Source organism: Mesocricetus auratus, unplaced genomic scaffold (assembly GCF_017639785.1).
Source record: "Mesocricetus auratus isolate SY011 unplaced genomic scaffold, BCM_Maur_2.0 Super-Scaffold_100029, whole genome shotgun sequence".
Taxonomy (NCBI): domain Eukaryota; kingdom Metazoa; phylum Chordata; class Mammalia; order Rodentia; family Cricetidae; genus Mesocricetus; species Mesocricetus auratus.
Genome location: NW_024429210.1, coordinates 9220201 through 9245200, shown reverse-complemented (window position 1 = coordinate 9245200; position 25000 = coordinate 9220201). Strand labels below are relative to the sequence as shown.

Here is a 25000-nt window from a genome sequence, read left to right as displayed (position 1 = left end):
CTTGAGGTTCATGCTTTTAGAGAGGCATCATGACACAATGTATGCTTGGCACCATGTGTTGAGACAGAATTTTTATTTTTCTTAACTCACCATAAGAGTGGAAACATCTTTCTTGAGACTGAAAGACATTTTCTACAATTCCTTATTGAAGAAATTGATGTAAGGACAATGAAGACATTTGTTTTTATTTCCTCTCAGTCAAATTCCATTCTGTTTTTCAAACTCTAAAATTGAGTAGACCTCAAAAGTATTTCTCTCTGCAGACATACGCTCTCTTGCAGTGACTTCCTGGCCAACTTGTCTCATCTGTCTAATTCAGATCCTAACCCTGAAGGCAGATACCATGCACTTTACAGTGTTTTCTTTAGCACAAACACTGAGCTGACAAGTTCAGTAAATCTTAAGCAGCAATGGATTTTTCCATTGCCATTATCTGCTGACTCCTGTTTGTCTGTGCTGGCTCCTAATTTCAATGCTTGTAGATTTCTGTCCTTCTGTGCCATTATTGGAGTGGGTAGGAATTTTCTAAGTCAAACTTTGTGTGTGTGTGTGTGTGTGTGTGTGTGTGTGTGTGTGTGTGTGTGTGTGAACATTTCCCATCACACAGCCAAAGGAAAGAAAGAAGACATAGAGCAGAGAGGAAAGTAAGGCTTGCTCAGAACACCGTTGACCATATTTGTGATGACAGTTTGTCAAGATTCACCGATATTTGCAAACAACTTGTGTAGCATATGCTATCTCTAACACCCATGGAAACTATTCCTATCCTATCCAACTTGTCAAAATAGCAATAATCAACTTAAAGTACTTCAGTGCTAAATGACTCATTGAATTCACTCATGGAAACATTTGATAGTTTTCTGAAGCTCCTTCGCCTTTATGTGTGTGAAGAAACATCAAAATTAATAAGAAAATCAGCAGCCGTGGTTTTCCCCTGTTGGTAGGAAGCTGTCCCTGGTCGCACGAACTTGTTAGCAGAGATTTCTCCAGGACAGCCTGAGACTACCACAGAAGACAAAGCCCTATCAGAGGAGGGCACTGAAATTATACTTGAGCTGGACCTCAGCAAACAGCACGCTGGGGTAAGTAGCTAAATCAGAGTACTTTAATTACTGTGGGAACTTTTATTTCCAATTATATACCCGTGTAAACTTCCAGCTAAAAATCGCATTATGTAGAATCCTTTTTGAGAAAACAAAGACTTCATAACTTAGAAAGGGGGATCACACCATGCTTGAAGTTTGCCACATAAAAGGCTTCACCATAGAATTTATTTTGTGTCCATTAAACCAGGTGCCGGGAAGCCATGCCTAGCATTTCCACTGCTTTTCCCCCAGAGGTTTGTTTGCTGTCTCACAAGAGACGTGACATGCCCCCTCCGGTAACTGATTTGATTATATCTGTTTGTTAACTAAGGTGATGATGTATGTCATGTGGGACATTCGGTGCTCTACTGGTGAAATCAGGTGCTGAGACCTCTGTCCTTGTAGCCTCAAAAGATCTTTAGAAACTTACCACAAGGCTCAAGATGGCTGAGACTCCAATTCTTGCTGCCTGGGACTAAGACTCTGAGTATTTTGCAAGTTCATATTTCAAAAAAATTTTTTATTATAATCACCTGCCATGTAACTTGAGTATAAGTTGTCTCAATTGCTGTTTTACAACTATAGGAAAGAAAATCTAAGAAAGAAAATTAAACACATTTATTTGTTCCAGACATGAAAACAAACTATAGGAAAAAAAATTTTTTCTGGGGCTTTCTCAAAAGTAGAGCTAGGTACAGTTTAAACAAGTGATTCTTTCACTTTCTTAGGCTTTCACAACATCCCCAGGAAGGTTACCACCTGTGATTAGAAAAGAAAAAGAATCTTCTAATCAGACCATGACAGCACACGATCTGCTAGATGATTTGCATAAATCCTGGTTTATAAAACAGGGCATCACAACATGTAAAGCAGAGGCAATCCATAACACACCCAACAGAATAACACTTCTCTGATAATAGGATATCCCAGAAGCTAAAACACAGCTTTCAAAAATTAGAATCTTACAACTTTTATTATAGACAGGCATGTGCCCTGCTTCTGATGACAGAGCTTAAAATAAACAGTTTTTTTCTTTTCTTCTTCTTTTTTTTAAATGCCTTTGCCTTGCACTCTCTGAGATATATTTTTAAATTAAGTGACCAGAAGGCATTACTACTGGCAAAGCATTAGCAGGGAAGAGACCACCATAACATCACCAATGAGACACTGAATCATTTCTCCTGTTAGTGAAAGTCAGAGGCAAAAGTTCTAAAATTATACAATTGCAAAAATAAATCAAGTTAGCATGCCATTTCTGCTTTTCTACATTAATAAATTAACCATGTAACATTGTTCAAAAGTATGTCAGTTACGCATATAATAATCTTTTAAATTAATGAAGTGATGACGCTGTTTGAAGACACCCATGATTTACAGGGCTGCTTTTAGCTAATGTTAAAAGCCTCTCATTTAACAAATTACCCCCTTGAGAAATTACCAAAAATGAATATTTTCAATGCTAAATGTTTCAGGGTTTACACTTTTTCAATATATTAACAAATGGCAAGGGAGACATATTTTTCAAAATAGATCTTCTTTTACATATATTTAATTGAAATTAATTAGTGTATTGCTTTAGGAGAAAATGATCCTACAAGATCATTTGTGGGAATTTTTGTGAAGTAATAAAGCTGAATTTAAACAATGAAATCCATCATATCTTCACAAAATCTGTATGATGGATTAGGAGTCATTTCAAGCTTTGTGATTAAATAGGAACAATTCTGCAGAATCCACATTCCTAAGATACAGCAAGAGCTACTCACTTAAATTAATTGATGCCTTAATTCTTTGTTTGCGTTATTAATCATGCTTAAAACGATATTGCTAATAAGCTCCATCATTTTTGTAATGATCTGCATATTGTTCAACTTTATCTTAGCATTTCTCTGTGGTTTTTCAGATGTTATTTTAACTCCATCATGAATAATAACAATCATTTCCATTGTCTCCTGCCTTTACGTAGCCTTGGAGACAGGTCTGAATATGAGAGAACTAATGTCTTATGGAGAGATGTTATGCAAGTTCATTAGGAAGACGAGAATGAATTTCAGTCGAGTCAGGATGTGTGAGACCAGGAAGAGAAGTAGTTACATACAAGTAACCAATGTGTTCCCTGTACTTAGGGTTTGTTTTCCTAATGTTGAGCCCGATTTTTATCCCACCTCTGAGTTAGTAATGCGCCTGGGACACTTGGCCATTTCTGTTTCAAAGCATTTGCTGGTGCAGCCCTGAAATCAAGGTTAATTAATTTGTGCTCCTTGAACCAATGAATATAATTTTCAGCAGCCAGATGTCAAGGAAACAATTTTTAAAATTCTTATAACCAATTGCAATGCAGTGGTGGATAGAGTGCTGGTATTTGAAATGATTTTAAGGAATTTTCAAGTTTCACCGTGCACAGCGAGACAGGATTTTAGGCATATTATTTTTCTTTTTAAAATGGCTTGAAGAAAGCACTAAAAAGCCTGGGAAATGTAAGAGTTTTAGGGATTTGTTTATATAATATGTAGCTATAATAGCCTACAATTATTTGAGTAATAATTTTCAAGAGTCAATTTTGAAGAGTTAATAATGAAATATTAATTTTCAAGAGTTAATAATGAAAACGAAAGTGTTAAATCCGAGTGTTGAAATACCCATGTCTAACTGTGGAATGTTTGCAGAAGGGTCTCCATTTGCCATGATAGCTACACTTTGATTTCTCATTCTCATATCTCCAGATGGGACTGCCCAATCCACAGGAATGCCCCTACATTTTTAAAGAATTAGCACACATGCTCTACTCTGGCAAATTGCACAGAGATGCATAGCTAGAAGTTTGAAATATCAGATAGTGTTAGCATTGAGATTTATTTCCTGGAAGCAATTCCAATGAGTAAGAAATTATATGGGCATTGAAGTTGATAAAAATCCTGCACTGGTTGAACTGAAATCTCAAGAGAGGAGGGAGTGACCAGAAGAGCCCCCAGAGAATCTGTGAATGTTCATAGAGGAGCGGAAGACACTACTCAGGGAGGGATAATTTCAAACTGCAATTGTCACTCCAGACAGATCAAACCTTGTGCCTCAATCCATACTAACTCTGGTTTTACATCTCTGAATCTCAGTTTTACATGTGTTTAAAATGGAATCGAGTATGACACAGTTTGCAAGCCAGTAAGTCTTTGACTTTTTACAGCACAAAGAACAGCACTCTGCCACTGCTTTTCAAAATAGAGTGCAGCGTGCCTCACAGACACGGAGCCAATAAAATGCTCTATTTATTGGCGAAGCATTAACAGCGTCTCTTATTTTACTCCTGTGACCCTCTTTGGCAGTTAGTCACACATTCCAATTGAGCAGACACCACAAAAATATCCCTCATGTATAAGGAAGGAGAAAAGGTCTAATTGGCCATCGACCTCTCTCTCCCAACTCCCCTGGAATCACAACCCAGTGACTTCCAATTCATCACCTGGGGGTAGGGTGGGCCTGGGCTCAGGAAGAAATCTGGCTAGGCTGAATCTTAGATGCCCAGCTGCACCCGGAACTGCCACTTCAGTGAGCATTTGAAAGCTAACAGTGACTACCTCAGCACCTGAATCAATGCTTGTCAAAATGTGCTACACTCAGCAGCAGGTATTATCAATGCAACATCTATTACTTTGGATTTCTTTAATTTGCTTTTACTACTTTCTATATAGAACAGTAGTACTGAAATCCCCATTTATAGTGACACAAGATCCCCTTTAAAAATAAATGTATGTTTTAAAGTTTTGTTGTTGGCGGCAGTAGTGTTTTCTGGTTTTGGTTTTGTTTTGTTTTGTTTTTAATTTAGTCATGCAACCAACAGCACTAAGAGGCAAAGATAATGAAGATATATGAAAATGATTTTTTTTTACTAAGGATGAGAAAACATTAAGTCAGAGAATTCTAAAGCTATTGTTGGGAAAGAGTAATCATGTTCCCTTGTCATCAATACTTTTTTTTAAAAGTAAGACTTAGAGTCAATTGCTATATTTTGACTCAACCTCTTCCTGGAGTATGGAAATAGGTAAAATGTATTGTCACCTGTTCTATAGATGGAAACACTGAGAACCAGAAGGTTCAAGCATTTCACTAAAAGCCACACAATTCCCAATGATGAAAGAGAGATATGAAGCCTAAAACCTAAGGCTCTTTTTTCCAGGTTAGCAGGCTAACTATTCAATGGAAGAGGTCACATGGGGGTTGAACATGCTTTTGTATGAAATTTGAGTATTGAGTTTAAAAATGGCATGTTAGTGTATTTTCCAACTCTATAACAGTCACAACAGAAAAATTCCATTTTAGTGGCATGGCCATGAACTCAACTGAACTAATTAGTTCATAATGCTAGCAGGAGGTTAACTAGCTAATGGTGATAAAACATTTTATTGATGAAAAATGCCATATTAATTGCAAAAATTACCATTATTGTATCATCGTTCAGTATTTATATTCAATGAAATTATAGGTTAAAAATATGAATATCATGCCATTACTGTTCTTCTGATGAGTACCTGGACTTGAAGAGCTGGGGTTTAATCTGACTCCTGCTTGAGGTGATACCGGCTTCCTCAGAGGGGTCTGCCAGTTTGGAGTATAGAGATATTCAGAGACAAGCACACTCCAAATGTACTGCCAAGAATGAAATGAATAAAAACAATCCCTGGCTCATCATGAACTTGCTTAAAAAAGACAGACAAACAGACAAAAGGGAAGGAAGGAAGGAAGGAAGGAAGGAAGGAAGGGAAAAAGAAAGAAAAAGAAAGGGACGAGGGAGGGAAGGAAGGAAGGAAGGAAGCAAGGAAGAAAGGAAGGAAATAGAGAAATTATAATTGCAACTAGCAGAATTTATAGCCTCCATGTTATATTCAATCATTAGTCTGTGCAGTGAAACTAGAAATTGTTCACATCCTGAAATGAGAAGGATTCCTCAGAAACATACATACCGTCAGCTCTGGGCACTAGGGATCAAAAGTACTGGGAAAAAGAACTGTGTCTCTATTGAACACAGGCATTTTTCTTTCTGTCTAGCCTTTCCTAAGCAGTGTAGTATTAAGAAAAAAATGATGGTATTGCATCATATTTAGTATTATAAACAAGTTAGGGGTTGTTTGTGTAGATAAAAGTATGGGCAATATGCATATACTATACCATTTGATATAAGGGGCTTGAACACCTGGGAATTTGGTGTTCACCAGTATCCTGAATCCATCCTTACTGAAGTGAAGGGAAGACCGTATTTTCACATGGAATGGTCAAGGTCCACCCCAAGTATAAGTCCCCAAAGTGTACAGAATGTCAAGAGGCCTCCAATGTCACCAGCAGTCAGCATATGGGGATCTCAGACCACATTTAATTAGCAAAAAAAGCACCTAGACAAAAAAAAGCTCTGCGTCCCCACAACTTCCCAGTCAAATAACCGGTTTGAAGGTTCTCTAATAGGAAGTGTAATTTTTTTAAATAAGAATACTGTTTTTCAAAAGAATAAAAGCCCTATAATAAATGTCTTTTACGTTTTTTCTTTCGATACACAGACAGTGACAACTTTGATCTGCGGTGGGCATGGGATCTGAAATACAGCTCTCTGAACTGTAGAGACACAGAACCTAAACTCAGAGCCCATTTATGCAGGCATAATTAGCTGAACCCCCGACCTTTCATTCTGAAATTAGCGAGCATTTTCATTTTCCATATGCAATCACTTACTGTCCTTTTTCTGCTATTAATGTTTCAAGAAGCAAGGACATTTAAATGAGAAAAGAATTCTTTTAAAGCCCTCTTTTAATTTGACGCTGAGCATCTGAGCCCATGAAGCGAGTGCAGGAAAGCCCTTGAAACTGCCACTTTCCAACAGGAATCTTCTCAGAGCTGAGGCAGACCAGGAAGAAAGAGGTTGGTCCCCATGTCTCTGTCCCAGCAGGAATCTTCCCAGAGTAAAGGGAAACCAGAGAGGGAGTTAGTCCTTGGTACACTACTCTGCTGGTACACTCCCTGTCTTTTGTTTGATTGTTTGGTTTTTTTTTCTTCATATCTTTTGAACAGGGTCCTCTCAGAAGATAGCTATGAAAACAAAAAAGATGGTTTATAAATGTCCCTCTAATAGAAGGTCTTCCACTCACTTCAGTGCTACCGTGGGATCTCAGGCCTCAGAGAACTTGGGAAACCGTAGACTATGACTTGCTAAATGATGTGCGGCTTAAAACCTACTCACGTTGAGAAACATGGCGAGCACTTGCTTGTGTCTATAGCCTTGTTTTAAATAATCTAGGAGAGATGTAAAGGATTAGAAACTGGCTGCACTGATCCGGCAAGGTGGCTCGGTGGCAAATGTATTACACAAAGTCGCCATCTGACCTCGTGTGTGCATGTCACACACACACAGGCATGCAAATAACAACTTTAAAATGCCTTTAATTGCCTATGCTTTATTTACTTAAGGTTTGCCTTGCTAAAGTGCAGAAACCCGCCCCATTCATCAGATCATGTTCTCATTCCCAAATAGCCATAGCCTGTCTTTCCCTTTCTCAGAGCGGCTAGCAAACACCTCCCAATGATTAATGCTCCCAAAATAAAGGTAAGTAGTTGTTAGCTGTTGAGCTGTCAAACCTATCCATACACAGCAAAGATAATCTCAGTGAGGCAACACATAGTCACCTCACCTAGGTGCCCGCAAGGCAGAGGCAAAGGGGACTCTCACCAAAAGACAGGACGGAATCAGATGGGCTCTGCCAAATTTCGTGTCTTGACATTCCGAGAGAGTCTGGTTGCCTTGGCCTGGGCTGGGGCTGGGTGGACCTGCACACGTGTGTGATTTAGGCTGAAAACTCTTTCCAGACTATGTTAGGCATATGTCAGCTGTTCCCAGGACCTTCCCTCTTTCCCTGCTGTTGGGTAGACCACACCAGCCCCTCTTCCTGCTCCGCTCTACGTCCTCTAAGTCTTTTTTAGAAGGTGGTAGCTAAAACTTGGGCAAACCTTTCCATTTCAGAGTATAAGAAATTCTAGGGTTTTGTGCCATTGACTCCTCTTTGTCTAGCATAGTAGTTCCCAACCTGTGGGTAGAGCAACGCTTTTACGGGGGTCACCTAAGAACATTTGTGTATCAACATTTACATTATTATTCACAGAAGTGGCAAAATTACAGTTATAAAGTAGCAATGAAAATAATTTTATGGCTAGGATCACCACAATGTGAGGAACCATATTAAAGGGCCACAGCCTTAGGAAGGTCCAGAACCACTGCTCTAGCAGCTCGTAAATGCAGGCCCCTGGAATTAAAAAGCAGACAGCAACATTAACAAGAGTGAGGAAAGAAACAGTTTGAAGGTCCTTCGGCTCTGCCAGAGTAAGCTGAAGAGGAAGTGGAATTGGGGCGCCAATCTCAGAAGTAGGTTTGTGTGAATTCAGTCCCAAAGGGAGAGAAAGGTGTCTCCCCAACTTCAGACTGTTCTAACTTTCCTTTCTCACAGAAGGGTAGAAACAACCCTCTCACACACTTGCGAAGGTCACAATCAAAAGGCAGGCACACCTAAGGTTACAGAGTGCTGTTTCTCTCCCAAACATATTCACAAACACCACAGCTGTGAGAAGGGCTCAAAGACACACTTTTAAGGGACGGTTATTGGAGGCATTCAAGGACAATAATGGAGAAGAAAACAGAAGGAACTCCAGAACACAAGGCCTCTAGCACCTGTGTCGCCAGGGAATTATTAGATACAGTCCCCCTCCAAGCCAAACAAACACTGCCCTCACATTTGAAATGGTGACTGATAGTTTGGTCACTATCCACTGTGCCTGTAATGAGCTCATTTTTTGGTTGCATGCATTCATGCTTTGTACTTTGGCATTTTGTTCTTTGTTCTCCCCCTCTTTGTAGCTTCTCTGGTTAGCTGGATGTTTCATGTAATTCTGTTTCGTCACCTTTCCTAGGATATCACGTATGATCTAACCTAAAATGTTTCCATAGTTCCCCTTGAAATATGCACTTTCAAGTGACACAAGTTGAAAGAAAGATCTAGTCAGACCAATTGTGGACAAAGACAACTTTAGAGAATGAAGAGAGTCAGCATCAGGCTAAAGGGTCCGTTTTCTAAGAAGCTGTAATAACTTACCGTGTTTAACTGAGAGCAGAGTATGAGAGCATAAATTTGATAGAACTGCAAGGAGGATTAATTAGGGATGCCAGCGCCCCTCTTTTGCTAACTGAGACTGGGGCAGGCAGAAAACCTGTACAAATACAATTGACCTGAACAGTCAATTTACATAATTGATGACTAAGGAATACTCCTTAACACAGCGGCAGGGTACACTTGCTCCTTAAGCTGCCATTACCAAGCAGACTACGTTTGGGGTCTGAAGACATACTTTAACAGTTTCAAAGTTTAGAAATCATAAAAAAGTATGTCCTCACACCAGAAATCCTTAAAGGTATGTGTTTGGGAAATCCATACAGGGAGATGAATCGACTTTTTTTTTTCTGAGTAACACAATTGTTAGAGAAATATGTCTCAAGAGAAATGCTAAGCTGCTTTGAAATTAAGTCTGTATATGCAATTTTCCCAAATACCAAAAGCAATCCTGACCAAAAAAGAGCCATGCTGAAGGCCTCTTCACACCTGACTGCAAGCTGTTCTACAGAGCCATAGGAACAGAAACAGCCTGATACTGGCAAAGAAAGAGACAGGTAAATGAGGGCACAGACTAGGGGACTCAGAAACAAATACACAACAGTCACCCAAGGAGTCAAAAACATCTATTGATGAAAAGTCAGCTTCTTCAAGAAATAGTCCTGGGAACGCCGGATATTAGATGTAGAATAAACTAAGCCCCTACTTGTCAGTCACTCCGGACAAAATCGATTCAAAATGCATGAAAGACCTTAATTGACTTGAAAGTCTTGAATTGCTAGTAGACAACATAGGGAAGATGTTTCAGGACCCAGGCATAGTGAGTATCTATCATGGGATTTGTTTCAACCATAAAGAACCAAGTTATATCCTTCACAGGAACATGGCTACAACTGGATAATCATATTAGGTGAATGAAGTCCATCTCAGAAAGACATCCATATTTATATGAAAATCTCCTCATGTAATCCAGTACCACTTATAGTGAAAAATGAGGGCAGAATAATATAGAAGAAAAATGAATAATAAGCATACTGGATCACTAAGATAATGTACACGCATGCACATGCAACACCTTTGTCAAAAAGACTAATCACTCGGGAAATCACATCAAGAACTCACAACTGGGATCCAATAAAATAAGTGAAGATACATCTGACAAAGTTGGAGGAAACCTTTGCTAACTCCATATCTGGCAGAGGTTTAATATCCAGAATATATGAAAAACTCAAAAAGCTAAGTGCCACAAAGCCAAACAACCAAGTCAGTAAGTGGAGTAATGCAATAAAGAGTTCTCAAAAGACGAAACTCACGCCGGGCGTTGGTGGCACACACCTTTAATCCCAGCTAAAACAAATCATCTAAGATTCTACCCTAGGAAACTAGAAAGAAAATAAGTGTGATTTTTAGCCTAAAGATAACAAGGGAAAAGAAATAATCAAAAGGGAAAAAATCAATGACCTTGAAGAACAATAGAACAAAAAATGTTAAATGCAACTGATAAACATCTAGTCAAGCTAATAAAAACAAAGGAAGGTGGCCTCAATCATCTGGTGTCAGAGTATAAGCTGTCATTACCGCCAACCTAGGACCGTTAAAGTAAGGGATAGTAAGGGAATACCACACTCAAACCTTTGCACCACATTGGGTAAGCTCAACAATAGGAAGGCAAACTGCAAATTCCTCTCTACATGATTTCCAAAAATGCCCAACATCATAAGTCACAGCACAGAAAGTGCAATCTGTGCATTCCCTTGTTTGTTAAAAAGTGCAATTTACAACTGATAACCTACCCAAAAAAAAAAACATCAATTCTAGCTAGATGATTTCATCAGTGGTTTCTACTAACCTTTAAGGAGGAAATAGATATAATTCTCCAGCCTCATCTAGAACTAAAATCTGGAGGAAAATTTCAGCATTCAGCCTGTAAGCCCATAATTACACTGATATCAAATCATAAGAAATGGAAAAAGGTACACAGACATTTGTTTGGAGCCTAAAATCCTTAACAAAATACTAGCAACTTAAAGACAGTATGTATAGTAATAATTGTAAACATGACCTTGTGAGATATGCATCCAGGATGCAAATCTGGTTTGACTCAAAGGTCAAGAATAAATAATGCAATCCACTGTGTTAACAGATTAAAGAACTCAAGAAACTAGACACCAAAATGCTAAATAATCCAATTAAAAATGGGGTACAGATCTAAACAGAGACTTCTCAACAGAAGAAATTCAAATGGCTGAAAACATTTAAGGAATTGCTCAACATCCTCAGCCATTGGGGAAATGCAAATCAAAACAACTCTGAGATATCACCTTATACCTATCAGAATGGCTAAGACCAAAAACACTGATGGCAGCTTACAATGGCGAGAATGTGAAGTAAGGGGAACACTCCTTCAGTGCGGGTGGGAGTGTAATGCAAGATGTAATTTCTTGTACTTTCCAAAAAGAAATGAAATAAAAGTCTAAACCATCTTTTAAATTTAAATTTATTTTTTCTTTTTTTGTGCTTCAAAGGATCCTACCAAGAAAATAAAAAGACAACCACAGAACTCTTCATATTTGTACATCGAACTTTTAGGTTTTATATAGAGATTATAACACTCAGCCTTCTGTTACTATGACCAACAGATACGTTGAGATCTTCTTACTTGGGTTCCTGCCTCTGAGGAACCTCATCACTAAGCTCTGTTGCTTTGGGCCTGAAAAGCATGGTGACCTGCTCATGACCAGGAAGCAGAAGAGAGGAAGAGGAATGGGCTGGGCAGAGCATAATATATTCTGAATTATGTAATTTTTAAGTAAATTCTGGGATTTTTGTTAAGAGCTTCATAACAGAAATTACATTCCTACATTTCCAATTAATAGCAATAATGACAGTAAAAATGAAAGTTTAGTGTAGTTTAAATTGCCTTTAAATTCTGATTTTTCTGATTTTATTATTTCAAATTTTCCTTAGACATTTCCTATGGATGTGTAGAGCTCACATTATCAAGGAGACAAAGATGATTTCAAAAGAGAAAATCAGCTCACATGCTTTTTTTCACCCCAGTAGAAAATGATTTTATTTCATTTCTTTTTAGAAAAGAAATCATATTTTGCATTACACTTTTCTATTAAAATGTTATATCAAAAACTGTGTTATATAAACTTTGAATATCTGTTGATGCTCACAAAGGGAAACTTAGTTTTCCCCAAATGGAGTCTCAGTGAGTAATATTAACCACACTTGAGGGCAGGCCCCATGCCCAGCAATAAACAGCAAATACAAAATGAACTCAATGGTATTTTTGGAGACTTTTTTCTCATATTGCTTTGTTGGGGCATTTTTGCCTTGATGATCCTTTGCTTGTATACTGTGGTTTCCAATTTTATGGGTTTAGTGTGTGTGTGTGTGTGTGTGTGTGATCTCTTTTTCCTATTCTGGTTTGCTTGTTTGTTTAATTTGCTTGCTGTTTTCTAAAATGAGAGAGAAGGCAGGCCTGGAGTTGGAAGGGTGGAGAGAATAACTGGAAGGAGAAGAAGCAAAAGAAACCAGAATCAAAATACATTGTATAAAAAACAAATACTTTCAATTAAAATATTTGTTGAACAAATTGATGAAGTATATGGAAATTTCAAGATAATCTTTGAACCAGAATGAATAGACAATTATTTAATCCTAGATTTGTTTTTTAATTTGAGGAGTGTGGCTCCCTATGTTTTCTATATAAAATGGAGAATGATGCCTTTGGAAAACGATCCTTGAAGCAATAAGAAATATGTACCAAAGCAGAAAATACCAAAGGAGAAACAAATTTAGATGAACTAAATGCACAATGCAAATTGTAGTAGAAAAATAAAATCAAAACGAATACTACGCTAACCAAAAATTACATAGAAAACTATCAGCATTATTTACAGTCTTAAAGTATGGTACTCTGTAGGTATTAATGGCAGTCCGTTTGGAATATTTTCTTATGATGAGAAAGTTGGTTCATCTTTTTCAAAGGCGGAATTAAAAAATTCAGAGCTATGAAGAACTTTCTAGATGTTTCTGGGAATGCTCATATGCAATTTGGTTTCTGTGAAATGACACGATGCTTGTGCAACTTGGCATTTTCATTGAGAATACGGAATGGATCTCTTTTGCCACATACAGATTTGCTTGATGTGTTTCATGGTTGGCAACATACTATTTGATGGCTGTACCATTATCTAGTGAAAAATGTCTAGTATAACAGTTAGCCTTTCTTTCCTTTCTAGGATGATCCCTTCATAGATGTATCTCAATCTTTTTGAAATGCTAAATTCAAAGCTGTGAGCACTAAAAGCTTTGTGAGATCTGTTTCCTGCCAACAATGGATCTTAGTTTTTCTCCCATACATGAGATGACTCCCTTTTTTTTTTTTGTTTCTCGAATTTTGTGTGAACAGAGTCATTTCTGTTGCAATATTTTATTATTTATTTATTTATCTGTGTATCTATTTATTTTACTTAAAGCTCTTCTCCTCTGCTGCATCCCCTCCATTAGACTGTAGTTCTATTTCTGTTTGATTTGCAAGCTGGGTTGTAGTTTGGAAAAATTGTTCTTTGTAAGAGTACTGCCATAAATAAACCATGTTCGCTGTCTTCACATGGGCTAAGGTATTTTGTACAGTAATGAATACTGGATTCCTGTTCAAATACCATCCACCCATTCACTTAACCTGTATGTATTATGCTTTGCCTCTGTATTTAAGAAACAATGGTGACTAAAACAAGACCCGAACCTTGTATAAACTTTAGGATGAAATGGACACAAAAGAGTATGTTATTTCAAATGAAGGTGATCAACATTACTTACTTGCTATATGTCACTTGTACCATAATTATGCTTGGGGACCTTCATGGCTTCTTGCTCACACATATAATCAAATGTGACAAGTATTTTGAGAAAGAGAATGACATGAGAATTTTGTTCTTTTTAATAACAAGTGAATGGCATTTACTACTGGACCTCATTCTCCCTCGTGACAAGGCATAATATATCCTAATTATTGTTTAGTTTTATTTTATTCTGGCCACTCTGGTGTTTGAGCCATAGTGCTGTACATACTGTGTTGTAATTTCGGTTGCTGGCAAGGTGAATTCCATTTTCATTTTCTCTTGGATTTCATTCTGGGTTCTAATGCTTATTCATTTATATGTAGCTTGTTAATGGCCTTATGGATATTTCATTGTTTATCAAGTAACTGGTGATGATGAAATATTTTCAGACTTCCAAAGTGTGAAACAAATGTATCTTCCTGTTTTCTGTCTCCTTTTTCCTTCTTCTTTAACTTTGTTTTGGGTGTTTCTCTTCTATTATATAAGCTAGCTAGTTTTTCTTTTCATTTTGTGTTTAAGTGTATGAAGCTAAACACTGCAGGCAACATAAGTGTATTATTAGAAAAAGCAGGGAATCCAAAGAGAACCTTCCTTCCATGGGAGTGGCAACAGGAAGCTGGCTCTCAGGTAAGAAGTAAGTCTATTTTACCACCTAGCTTTGGAAATCATAATGTCTGAGCTTTCTTGAATAGACCATGTTCAGTAAGAAAGAAAACATGACAGATACATTTGAATTCCACATTCCTCTCCTACCAGAAAACTAAGTATTTGTGTCCTTAAGGTGGTACTGATACTCCCATGTATTAAAGTTTTTCCTCTTAGTATATTATGTTCATAACATAATAAAATTGTTTTCACATGACTTTACTATTTATATAAATGTTATCCTGTTATGTATCCTTGCCAAGTCATGGATTTTTTTAACCCAGCATTACTTTCTAAGATACATCTTTCTTGATAAGCATCACTCTAGTTAACTGATAGTTGGAACGCTAGATTCTTCTGCCTGTAGACAGTTCCAAGTGTTTGTTATGACAGCTTTCTGCAATAGCATCATTTTTGTGCGTATTGCTGAATGCATGACATAGCTATTTTTTAAGAAATGCATTAGTGCCATTGTTAGTCCCATGAAGAAGACATCACAGGTTGTGCTAAGCCACTCACCAAGGCTGTCCACTCACTTCCGATTATCCAAGTCCTTGAGTTCCCTTTGGTCCACATCCTCTCTACCACCTGCTATTGCCACTTCCCCCACATCTCTTTATTTAGTTATTATTGAAAATAGATTCGTCTCTCATACAATATATCCTGACCGCTCCCTCCAGCCCTCCCAGCTTCCTTCTCACTCCCTCGGATCTGTTTCCCCTCTGTCTCCTTTCAGAAAAGAGCAGGCCTCCAAGCGACAACTATCAAACCCAACAAAAACAAAATGAAGTAAGATGAGACAAAAGCCCTCACACCAAGGCTAGACAAGACAACTCATCAGGAAGAAATGAGTCCCAAGAGCAGACAAAAGAGCCAAAAACACACCCACTCCTACTGCTAGGACTCACACAAAAACACGAGGTTAGCAGTCACGACACACAAGCAGATGACCTGGTGTAGACCAATGCAGTCCCCATGCTTGCCAATTCAGTCTCAGTGAACCCTAGTGTGCTCTGCTTAGTTGGTTGAGTGAGCCATGTTCTTCTTGTGTCTCACGTCCCTCCTGACCCCTACAATCTTTCCTCTCCTCCTGCAAGATTATGAGACATGGACCCGAGGGAGACCTCTAATTTAAACTTTCTCTCTGCACAATGTCTGGCTGTGGGTCTCTGCATCTGCTCTCATCTACTTCCGGAAGAAGTATCTCTGATGACAGTTGGACGAGGCTCCAATCCTTAAGTGTAGCACAGTATCATTAGGAATGATGTCATTCCAAAGTAGCTGCACATTCGCACTCTCAGAAACAATGGAGGAGTGTTCCCTTGTTCCACATCCTCACCAGCATGAGCTGTCACTTGTGGTTTGTTTGTTTGTTTGTTTGTTTGTTTTTAATATTAGCCATCCTGGCAGGTGTAAAATGGAATCTCAAAGTAATTGTGTTTTGCATTTCTCTGGTGGCTAAGGATTTTGAGCATATCTTTAAGTGTCTCTCAGCCATTCGAGATTCCTCTATTGGATATTCTTTGTTTAGATCTGTATCCCATTTTTTCAAGTTGATTAATTGGTTTGTTGATATCTAGTTTCTTCAGTTCCTTATATATTTTGGACATAGTCCTCTATCAGATATGGAGTTGGTAAAAAAAATAGTTTCCTGTTCTATAGGCTGCCTTTTTGACCTATTGACAGCGTACTTTGCCAGATAGAAGCTTTTCAGTTTCATGCGGTCCCATTTATTAATTGTAGGTCTGCGCCTATGTTTTGAGCGTTCCATTCAGAAAGTCGCCTCCTGTACCATTGTGTTCAAGGCTATGCCCTACTTTCTCTTCTATCAGGCTCAGTGTATCTGGTTTTATGTTGAGGTCTTTGATCCACTTGGACTTGAGTTTTGTGCAGGACGATAAGTATGGGTCTATTTACATTCCTCTACATGCATATATCCAGTTTGACCAGCACCATTTGTTGAAAGATTCTTTTATTCTGGTGTGTATTGATGGCTTCTTTATCAAAATGAGGTGTCCAAAGCGTAAAAATCTGGGTCTTAAATTCAATTCCATTAATCAATGTGTCTATTTTTATTACAGTGCCATGCATTTTTGTTATTCCAGCACTGTAGTAGGGATGGCAATACCTCCAGAAGTTCTTTTAGTGTTCATGATTTTTGTTGCTATCCTAGGTTTTTTGGTTTTTCCACATGAAACTTAAAATTGTCCTCTCAAAGTCTGTAAAGAATTATTGGAATTATGGTAGTTATTGCAATGAATCTGTAGATGGCTTTTGGTAGGAAGACCATTTTTGCTATGTTAACCCTACTTATCCATGAGCGTGGGAGATCTTTCCATCTTCTGACAGACTCTTCAATTACTTTCCTGAAAGACTTGTACTTTTTGTCATACAAGTCTTTAATTTGCTTGGTTAGAGTTACCTCAAAATATTTTATGTTATTTGAGGTCATTGTGAAAAGTATTGATTTACTGATTCTCTTTCTTTTGCCATTTTTATATATAAGGGCTACTGATTTTTTTTAGTTAATCATGTATCCAGTCACTTCAATGAAAGTACTTATCAGTTGTAGGAGTTCTCTAGTGAAATTTTTAGGGTCACTTATATATACTATCATATCATCTGCAAATAAAGAAATTTTGACTTCTTCCTTTCTGATTTGTATCCCCTTGATCTCCTTCAGTTGTTTTATTGTTCTAGCTAAGACTTCAAGTACTATATTGAATAGATATGGAGAGAGTGGGCCGCCTTGTCTTGTTCCTGATTTTAGAGGAATTGCCTTGAGTTTCTCTCCATTTAATTTGATGTTGGCTACAGGCTTGCTGTAAATTTCTTTATTACATTGAGGTATATCCTTCGTATCCCTAATCTTTCTAGAATTTTTATCCTGAGGAGTGCTGTATTTTGTCAAAGGTCTTTTCTGCATCTAAGGAGATGGTCGTGTGGGATTTTTTTTAATCTTTTGGTGTATTATGATGAATTACATTGATTGATTTTTGTTATACCATCCCTGCATCTCTGGGATGAAGCCTATTTGATCATGCTGGATGATAGTTTTGATGTGTTCTTGAATTCGGTTTGCAAGTATTTTATTGAGTATTTTTGCACCTAAAACCTTCTAGCCCTGGCATTTTTGTTTGTTTGGTTTGTTGTTGCTTTGGGGGGACTTTTAGTGACTGCTTGTACTTTACTAGGGGGTTACAGATCTATTTAAATTGTTTATCTGATCTTGATTTAATTTTAGTAGGTGGTATCTATTGAGAAAATTATCCATTTCTTTTAGATTTTCCAATTTGGGGGACTATACATTTTTTGGTTGGTTGGTTGAGAGGTTTTGTTGTTTTGCTTCGTCTGTTTTCAGGGTTTCTCTGTAGCTTTGGAGCCTGTCCTGGAACATGCTCCATAGACTACACTGGCCTTGAACTCACAGATATCTGCCTGCCTGTGCCTCCTGAGTGCTGGGATTAAAGGCATGTACCACCACTGCCTGGCCCAACTGTAGGTTTTAAAAGAATTTCTTTATGATTTTCTGGATGCTGCATGTGTTACTATGTCCCCATTTCATTTCTGATTTTCTAAATTTGAATATTCTCACTCTGACTTTTGGTTAGTTTGTATAAGGGTTTGTCCATCTTGCTGATTTTCTCAAAAACCAACTCTTGGTTTCATCGATTATTTATGTTGTTTTCTGTTACTATTTTATGGATGTCAGACCTTAGTTTGATTATTTCTTGCCATCTACTCCTCTTGGGTATTCTTGCTTCTCATTGTTCTTGAGCTTTCAGGTGTGCTGTTTCGTAGCTAGTATGAGATCTTGCTATTTGCTATTTTTTTTTAATGTTCACATTTAGTGCTACGAATTTTTCTCCTATCACTACTGGCATTGTGTCCCATAACCTTGGGTATGCTGGTTTGTAGAATTCTAGAAAGTCTTTAATTTCTTTCTTTATTTCTCTCTTGACCCATTTTTCATTCAGTATAGAGTTGTTTGGGATTCCATGAGTTTGTAAGCTTTCTTTAGTTTCTGCTGTTGTTGACTTTCAGTTTTAATCTGTGGTGGTCTAATAGGATGCAATGAATTATTTCTATTTTCTTGTGTCTATGTGGTCAATTTTGGAGAAAGTTCCATGGGGTTCTGAAAAGAAACTTTTGTGTGTGTGTGTGTGTGTGTGTGTGTGTGTCTGTGTGTGTGTGTGTGTGTTTGAGTGAAATGCTCTGTAAATATCGATTAGGTTCATTTAGTTTATAACACTTAGCTCCAGTATTTCTCTGTTTAGTTTTTGTCTGGATGATCTGTCCATTGCTGAAAGTGAGATACTGAAGTATCCCACCCAGTGTGTAAGGGTTAATATGTGATTCAAGCTATAATAGTCTTGCTGCCGGGCGGTGGTGGCGCACGCCTTTAATTCCAGCACTCGGGAGGCAGAGGCAGGCAGATCTCTGTGAGTTCAAGGCCAGGCTGGACCGACAGCCTCCAAAACAATACAGAAAAACGCTGTCTCGTAAATACAAAAAAAAAAAAAAGCTATAATAGTCTTGCTATTACAAAAGTGGTGCCCTTGTATTTGGGGCATAGATGTTAATAACTGAAATGTCTTCAGGGTGGACTTTTCCTTTGATGAGTATGTAGTGTCCTTCCCTATCTCTTTTGATTAGCTTTGGTTTGAAGTTTATTTTTTAGACATTATAATGGCTATTCCAGCTTTCTTCTCAGGTCTATTTGTTTGGAATATGCTTTTCCTGCCTTTTACTCTGAGGTAAAGTTAATGTTGCAGTTGTCTTACTTGGATACAGCAGAAAGATGGATTCTATTTTCACATTCATTCTGTTAGTCTGTGTCTTTTGTGAAGGAATTGAGACCAATGATACTGAGAGACATCAATGACCAATGATTGTTGATTACTGTTCTTTTGTTGTTATTGTTGGTGGTTGTGATGTGTGTGTGTAGGCATGTGTGTGTGTGTGTGTGTATGCGCATGTATACACACTTTCCTTCATTTGGTTTTGCTAGAGTGAGATTATTTTATTTCCTGTGTTTTCATGGGTAAATTTAACCTCCTTAGGTTGGAGTTTTCCTTCTAGTTCCATCTGTAAGGCTGGATTTGTAGACAGATATTGTTTAAATTTGTCCTTACCATGCAATATCTTATTTTCTCCGTCTGTGGTAATTGAAAGTTTTGCTGGATATAGTAGTCTGGCCTGATATCTGTGGTCTATTAGAGTCCTCAGAACATCTGTCTAGGCCTTGCTGGCCTCTAGAGTCTCCATTAAGAAGTCAGGTCTGCCTTTATATGTTACTTGGCCTTTTCCTTTGCAGCTTTTAATATTCTTTCTTTGTTCTGTATGTTTAGTGCTTTGATTATTATGTGGTGAGGAGACTTCGTTTTCTGATCCAATCTATTTGGTGTTCTGTATGCTTCTTGTACTTTTATAGGTATCTCCTTTAAATTAGGAAAAATTTCTTTTATGATTTTATTGGAAATATTTTCTGGGTTTTCGAGCTGGGTTTTTTCTCCTTCCTCTATTTCTATTAGTCTTAGGTTTGGTCTTTTCACAGTGTCACAGATTTCCTAGATATTTTGTGCCAGGAACTTTTTAGATTTAACATTGTCTTTGACTGACGCATCCATTTCTTCTATTGTATCTTCAATGCCTGAGAGTCTCTCTTCCATATCTCTTATTGATGAAGCTTGCCTCTATAGTTCCTGTTTGGACTCCTACATTTTTCATTACAGAATTCCCTCAGTTTGGTGTTTTCTTTATGGCTTCTATTTCCATTTTTCTGGTCTAGAACAGTTTTCCTTTCCTTCAACTGTTAGTTTGCTTTTTCTTGGCTTTCTTTAAGGGGTTGGTTCAGTTCCTCCAACTGTTGTTTATGTTTTCCTGGATTTCTTTAGAGGATTAATTTCCTTTTTAGGGACCTCTATCATCTTCACAGAGTTGGTTTAAAAAGACTTTTTGTTGTGCTTCAGCTATGTTGGAATATTTAGGGCCTCATTATTATTAATTATGACAGCTAGGCCTTATCGTGGGCTTGTTCCTAGCTAGTTCTTATAATTTAAATCAACCCATATTTTAAAATTCATGTTATTTTACATAGCTCGGTTACCTTCACTATGTGCTGTCCTTCCTGCTGCCTCCCTGTCTGGATGGTGACTCCGCCTTTCTTCTTTCTGGAGACCTGTCTGTCCCTAGAAGTCCTGCCTAACCTCTTCCTGCCCAACTATTGGCCACTAGGCTCTTTATTAAACCAGTCACAATGACACATCTTCTTCCCACAGTGTGAAGGAGTATTCTGTAACAATATGGGTTTGGTATGATTACAGGACTAGCTGCTGACTTCCGGGTTTCTCTTTGTTGGGTGGGTGTTTTTGTCCCTTAATTTCTCTTTCCTCTCTGGAGTTTCAGGGAGTGTGACGGCTGCATGTTGCCTGCTTTGTTGGTCTGCTTGGCTGGTGTGTTCACAGGGAAGCCGGCTAGGGTTGGGGACTAGGCCAAAGCTGCCAGTGGGAGGAGAGAGAGACCAGAGGGGATGATCTGTGGGATCCACAGGAAGCATGCAGGGGGGTGGGGAGAGGTTGTAGCCTGTGTTCTATTGCAGGTCTGGGGAAGAACCTGAAGGACCTGGTCTGCTGTGGAAACAGGCCTGAGAAGGTCTGTGGTCAGTCTCCCTGGTCTTCTGCTATTCCCATTTTTTAAACTCTTTGCTAATTCACGAGAAAGAACTAAAATGCCCATTGTATCTTACTTGTATTTAACTGATTCCTAACAGGTTGAGCTGTGGTGATATTTTGTTATGTTATAACAAATAAAGCTGGTCTGAAGGTCAGCATGCAGAGCTAATCACACTAGTTAGCAACAGAGGCCAGGCAGTGGTGGCACACACCTTTGATCCCAGACAGAGACAGAGACAGATGGATCACTGTTAGTTCAAGGCCACCCTGGGTTACATGAAATTAATCCAGTCTAAAAGAGAAAAAGAGTTCGCACAAAGGTGATCCTAGTACTTGGGAATCACGTGCCTTTAATCCCAGCACTGGGGAGGAAGGGGCAGATGAATCCCTCAGAGTTAGAGGCCAGCCTGGTCTATGGTGCCAGTTCCAGGACAGCCAGAGCTACAAAGAGAAACCCTGTCTCCAAAATCAAACAAACAAAAAAGTTTTTTTAAGTTGTTTATGTTAACTTGTCACATGCGCCTTAATATACAACATGCATGATCTGCCTGGTATCTACCTACCTATGATCCTGGTAACATAGCACTAAGTATAATAGATTAATAATGAGTCATAACATAAAAGTTCAAGTCCCCTACCTTCTTCTTTCTCTTGAAAGTTGTCTTCCCTATTGTCCTCTGATAGAGACTGTCACCTTTTTGTCTGAACCAAGTCTTTTAGTTGGTGAGTATTTTCTAAATTCTATTCTTAAATTTATTTTTAGATTTAAAATTGTTTTTTCTGTCATGGTTATACTTGTATTTTGAATATTTATACCTAATTATATTATATTTTGTTGACACTGCACAGCATATTTTTAATGTTCTCATTATATGGAACATAACTGTTTTTTAAGTATTGACTATTTCAACCAACCTTGTTGAATTCTTTTTTTGTTTGTTTGGGTTCTTTTGGTTTTTGAGGCAGGGTTTCTCTGTGTAGTTTTGATGAATGTTCTGGAACTTTCTTTGTAGACCAGGATGGCCAGGAACTCACAGAGATCTGCCTGCCTCTGCCTCCCAAGTACTGGGATTAAAGGTGTGAGTCACCAAAGCAGGTCTCCTTGTTGAATTCTTATCATGCTCCTTAGTCGTCTTAAACTGTCAGATAAAGTAGACTGTGAGAGATTTAAATAACAGATTAGTATCTCAGAGGTCTTAGTGCTCAAAGTCCTAGATCTGGTCTATCAGGGTTGACTTCAGAGGACGGATAATCTCCTCACTTTCATATGATGTCCCCTCTGCACCCAGCTGAGGGGGAGAAAATGGCAGTGATGTGTCCTCATCTTAATCCTATCAGCTCAGGGCCACACTCTCAAAACCTCGCTGTAACTACCTCCCCAGAACCAGATGTGCTGGCCATGCAGTCACTCTGTGAGACAGGGAGGGTAATTTAGGTGTGGGATAAGATAACAGCTCATAGCAAGTCCTGAGATTTTATTTATATGATCTCTGTATTTCTGTGTAAATACTTATATAATCTTCCTTTTGCAGTATTAAGACCACAACACTAAGTAAGTCAACTGAAACTCTGAGGAAGGCTGTTTCTCCACTAGGCATAACATTTATATAGGTATGTTCTTTACTTGTTTATTTGTTTGTTTTTTAACTAGATAAGCCACACCAGTCTAGTTTTCTTCCTCTGTTGGTAATATTTTCTTTCTTAAATGTAAGTGGCAATTTACTTACATCTAACACATTCTCTATTCGAGACTTTTTTAAGTTTTATACGTTGTTTCCTAGCGAGCAGACATGTAAGTAAGATTTTGAAGCCAGCCTTAAATTCCTTGGAACACAGAATCCCAATAGAGAAGACAGGAAACAAAATGGCTTTGACAATGTGCTGTTATTTTACGTGGCAGCTGAAAGGCTGGATAAAATGGAACAGAGTAAAAGGTAGAGGATGGTAGGAGGTGAAGCCGCTGAGACAAAATGTGAAGGGGACCAGAGGAGGGTTTTAAGCATGTGTGTCTTTATTTGCATTTTCAAAACACGTTCAGCTGTCACATGGAGAAGTCATTGCAGACAGACACGCGAAAGTGAAACCACCATCATAGGCTGTCCCAGGTGTCCAAACAAAGCAGCTGAGCATGGCTAAGGATGGAATGGCTTCAAGAGGGAGGAAGTGGAAGACATCTTGGGGGAAGAGCCCATGGGGGATGCTGGGCGGGGTGTACACAATTTAGAGAACAATGAGGATTCTCGCTGTGGCTCTGATCCCATTTCCAAATACGCTTTTTCATGGGTAGCTTCTAGCTACTTTTCTAGATGCTTTGCAATTTTAGTTTTATTTAATGATAATCTGAAGAGTAGCACAAAAGGTTTTAACTTTTCAGTTGTTTTTGTATTAAGGTGAAACGTGTTTTGACATTAACGTTGCTATTTTATTTTTCTTGCCTTTCTGTACCTGCTCTTTCCACTTCCAGTTTTCATGAACGTCTAGATGCGGTTGTTGCTCACTGTCCAACACACAGATGCTCTTGTCTCCACTGCAGTTTCCAAGTGTTGTCTTAAGAAGTTGCAAGTGCTGATCACATAAATAGGCTTTATCATAACTATAATTAACTGAGGCTTGATGAAGGCAGATCTAAACACACTTTTCTTTTGGTCTGGACTTGGAGTGTTTGGGTCTTTCAAGTTCCCACAGCCTTGCCACTCAGGCCCAGTATGTGGATGGATCCCTTTGACTGGAAGTCCATGTGTCTTCCAGGGTTGCTCTCCATTTCTGTCCTCTCAGGGACACCATGAGCTGCTGCTGGGCTCTTTGGTCTTATAACGCAGTTTTAAATGTCTCCCTGTGAACTTGTTTTCTTAAACATTTACCCTGTTCTCAGGAAGCAAAGATAAGAACTATGATTTTTTTTCCTCACCCAGTTCAGGAAACAGGGGATACCTGTTTTGTCATCTTTTGTCACCTTGTCTCAAGATAGTTTTTAGAAAGTAAGACAGGCTACATACAGGTCCAGAGCTCAACTGTGGAAGACTTAGGCAGCACACGCCAGCTCCCACAGCACAACACACATTCTCGTGGAGAAAACTAAACTAAAGAGGACCAAATACCTACACCCCCGAGAAATAATAAATTGATGTTTCCTCTGACACTCTTTTGATCTTTTCTTGTCTACTCTGGACACTTCAAGGTATTGCGAACTGTGATTCCCTTGCATCATTTTTGGAAATCGATCTTAACGGAGACTAAATCTCTGCTTGCCAAGAGGTTATTCTTATTCCTCTGATATTTCCGTGGTCTGAGTACAGCCCTGCCAGGTAAGGTGTGGTACGAACGCCCGTGGATGAGATCAACAGCCAGACTCCCACCGCTATTCTAGCCAGAGAGAAATTCAAAATCGTTTGTCCTTATTATTTCTTCTGCCAACAATAGATTTCTAGACTAGATGATGAATTATGGAAATTCTAAGATTCCATGTATGCAAAAGGAGATGTTTTAAAAATAGGGACAGGCCTCTTAAAAATGTGTGCCTATGCATGTGTTCGTGGATCCCTCTTACCATTGATGCACTCTTAATGTGTGTACTCTGGCAGAACAGCCTACGCCACGCACCAAAT

General features: G+C 38.4%; 1 long non-coding RNA gene across 2 annotated transcripts; it reads left to right on the top strand.

Annotated features, from left to right (window-relative positions):
* The first annotated feature begins 448 nt into the window (after positions 1-448).
* On the top strand, positions 449-24505 carry LOC121134697. 2 transcript variants are annotated; one of them, XR_005871817.1, is made up of 4 exons: positions 449-1082; positions 14596-14703; positions 22928-23006; positions 23860-24505. It is a non-coding gene; the product is annotated as an uncharacterized LOC121134697 (long non-coding RNA). The 2 variants fall into 2 exon arrangements; XR_005871816.1 differs by lacking the exon at positions 14596-14703.
* The last annotated feature ends 495 nt before the right edge of the window (positions 24506-25000 follow it).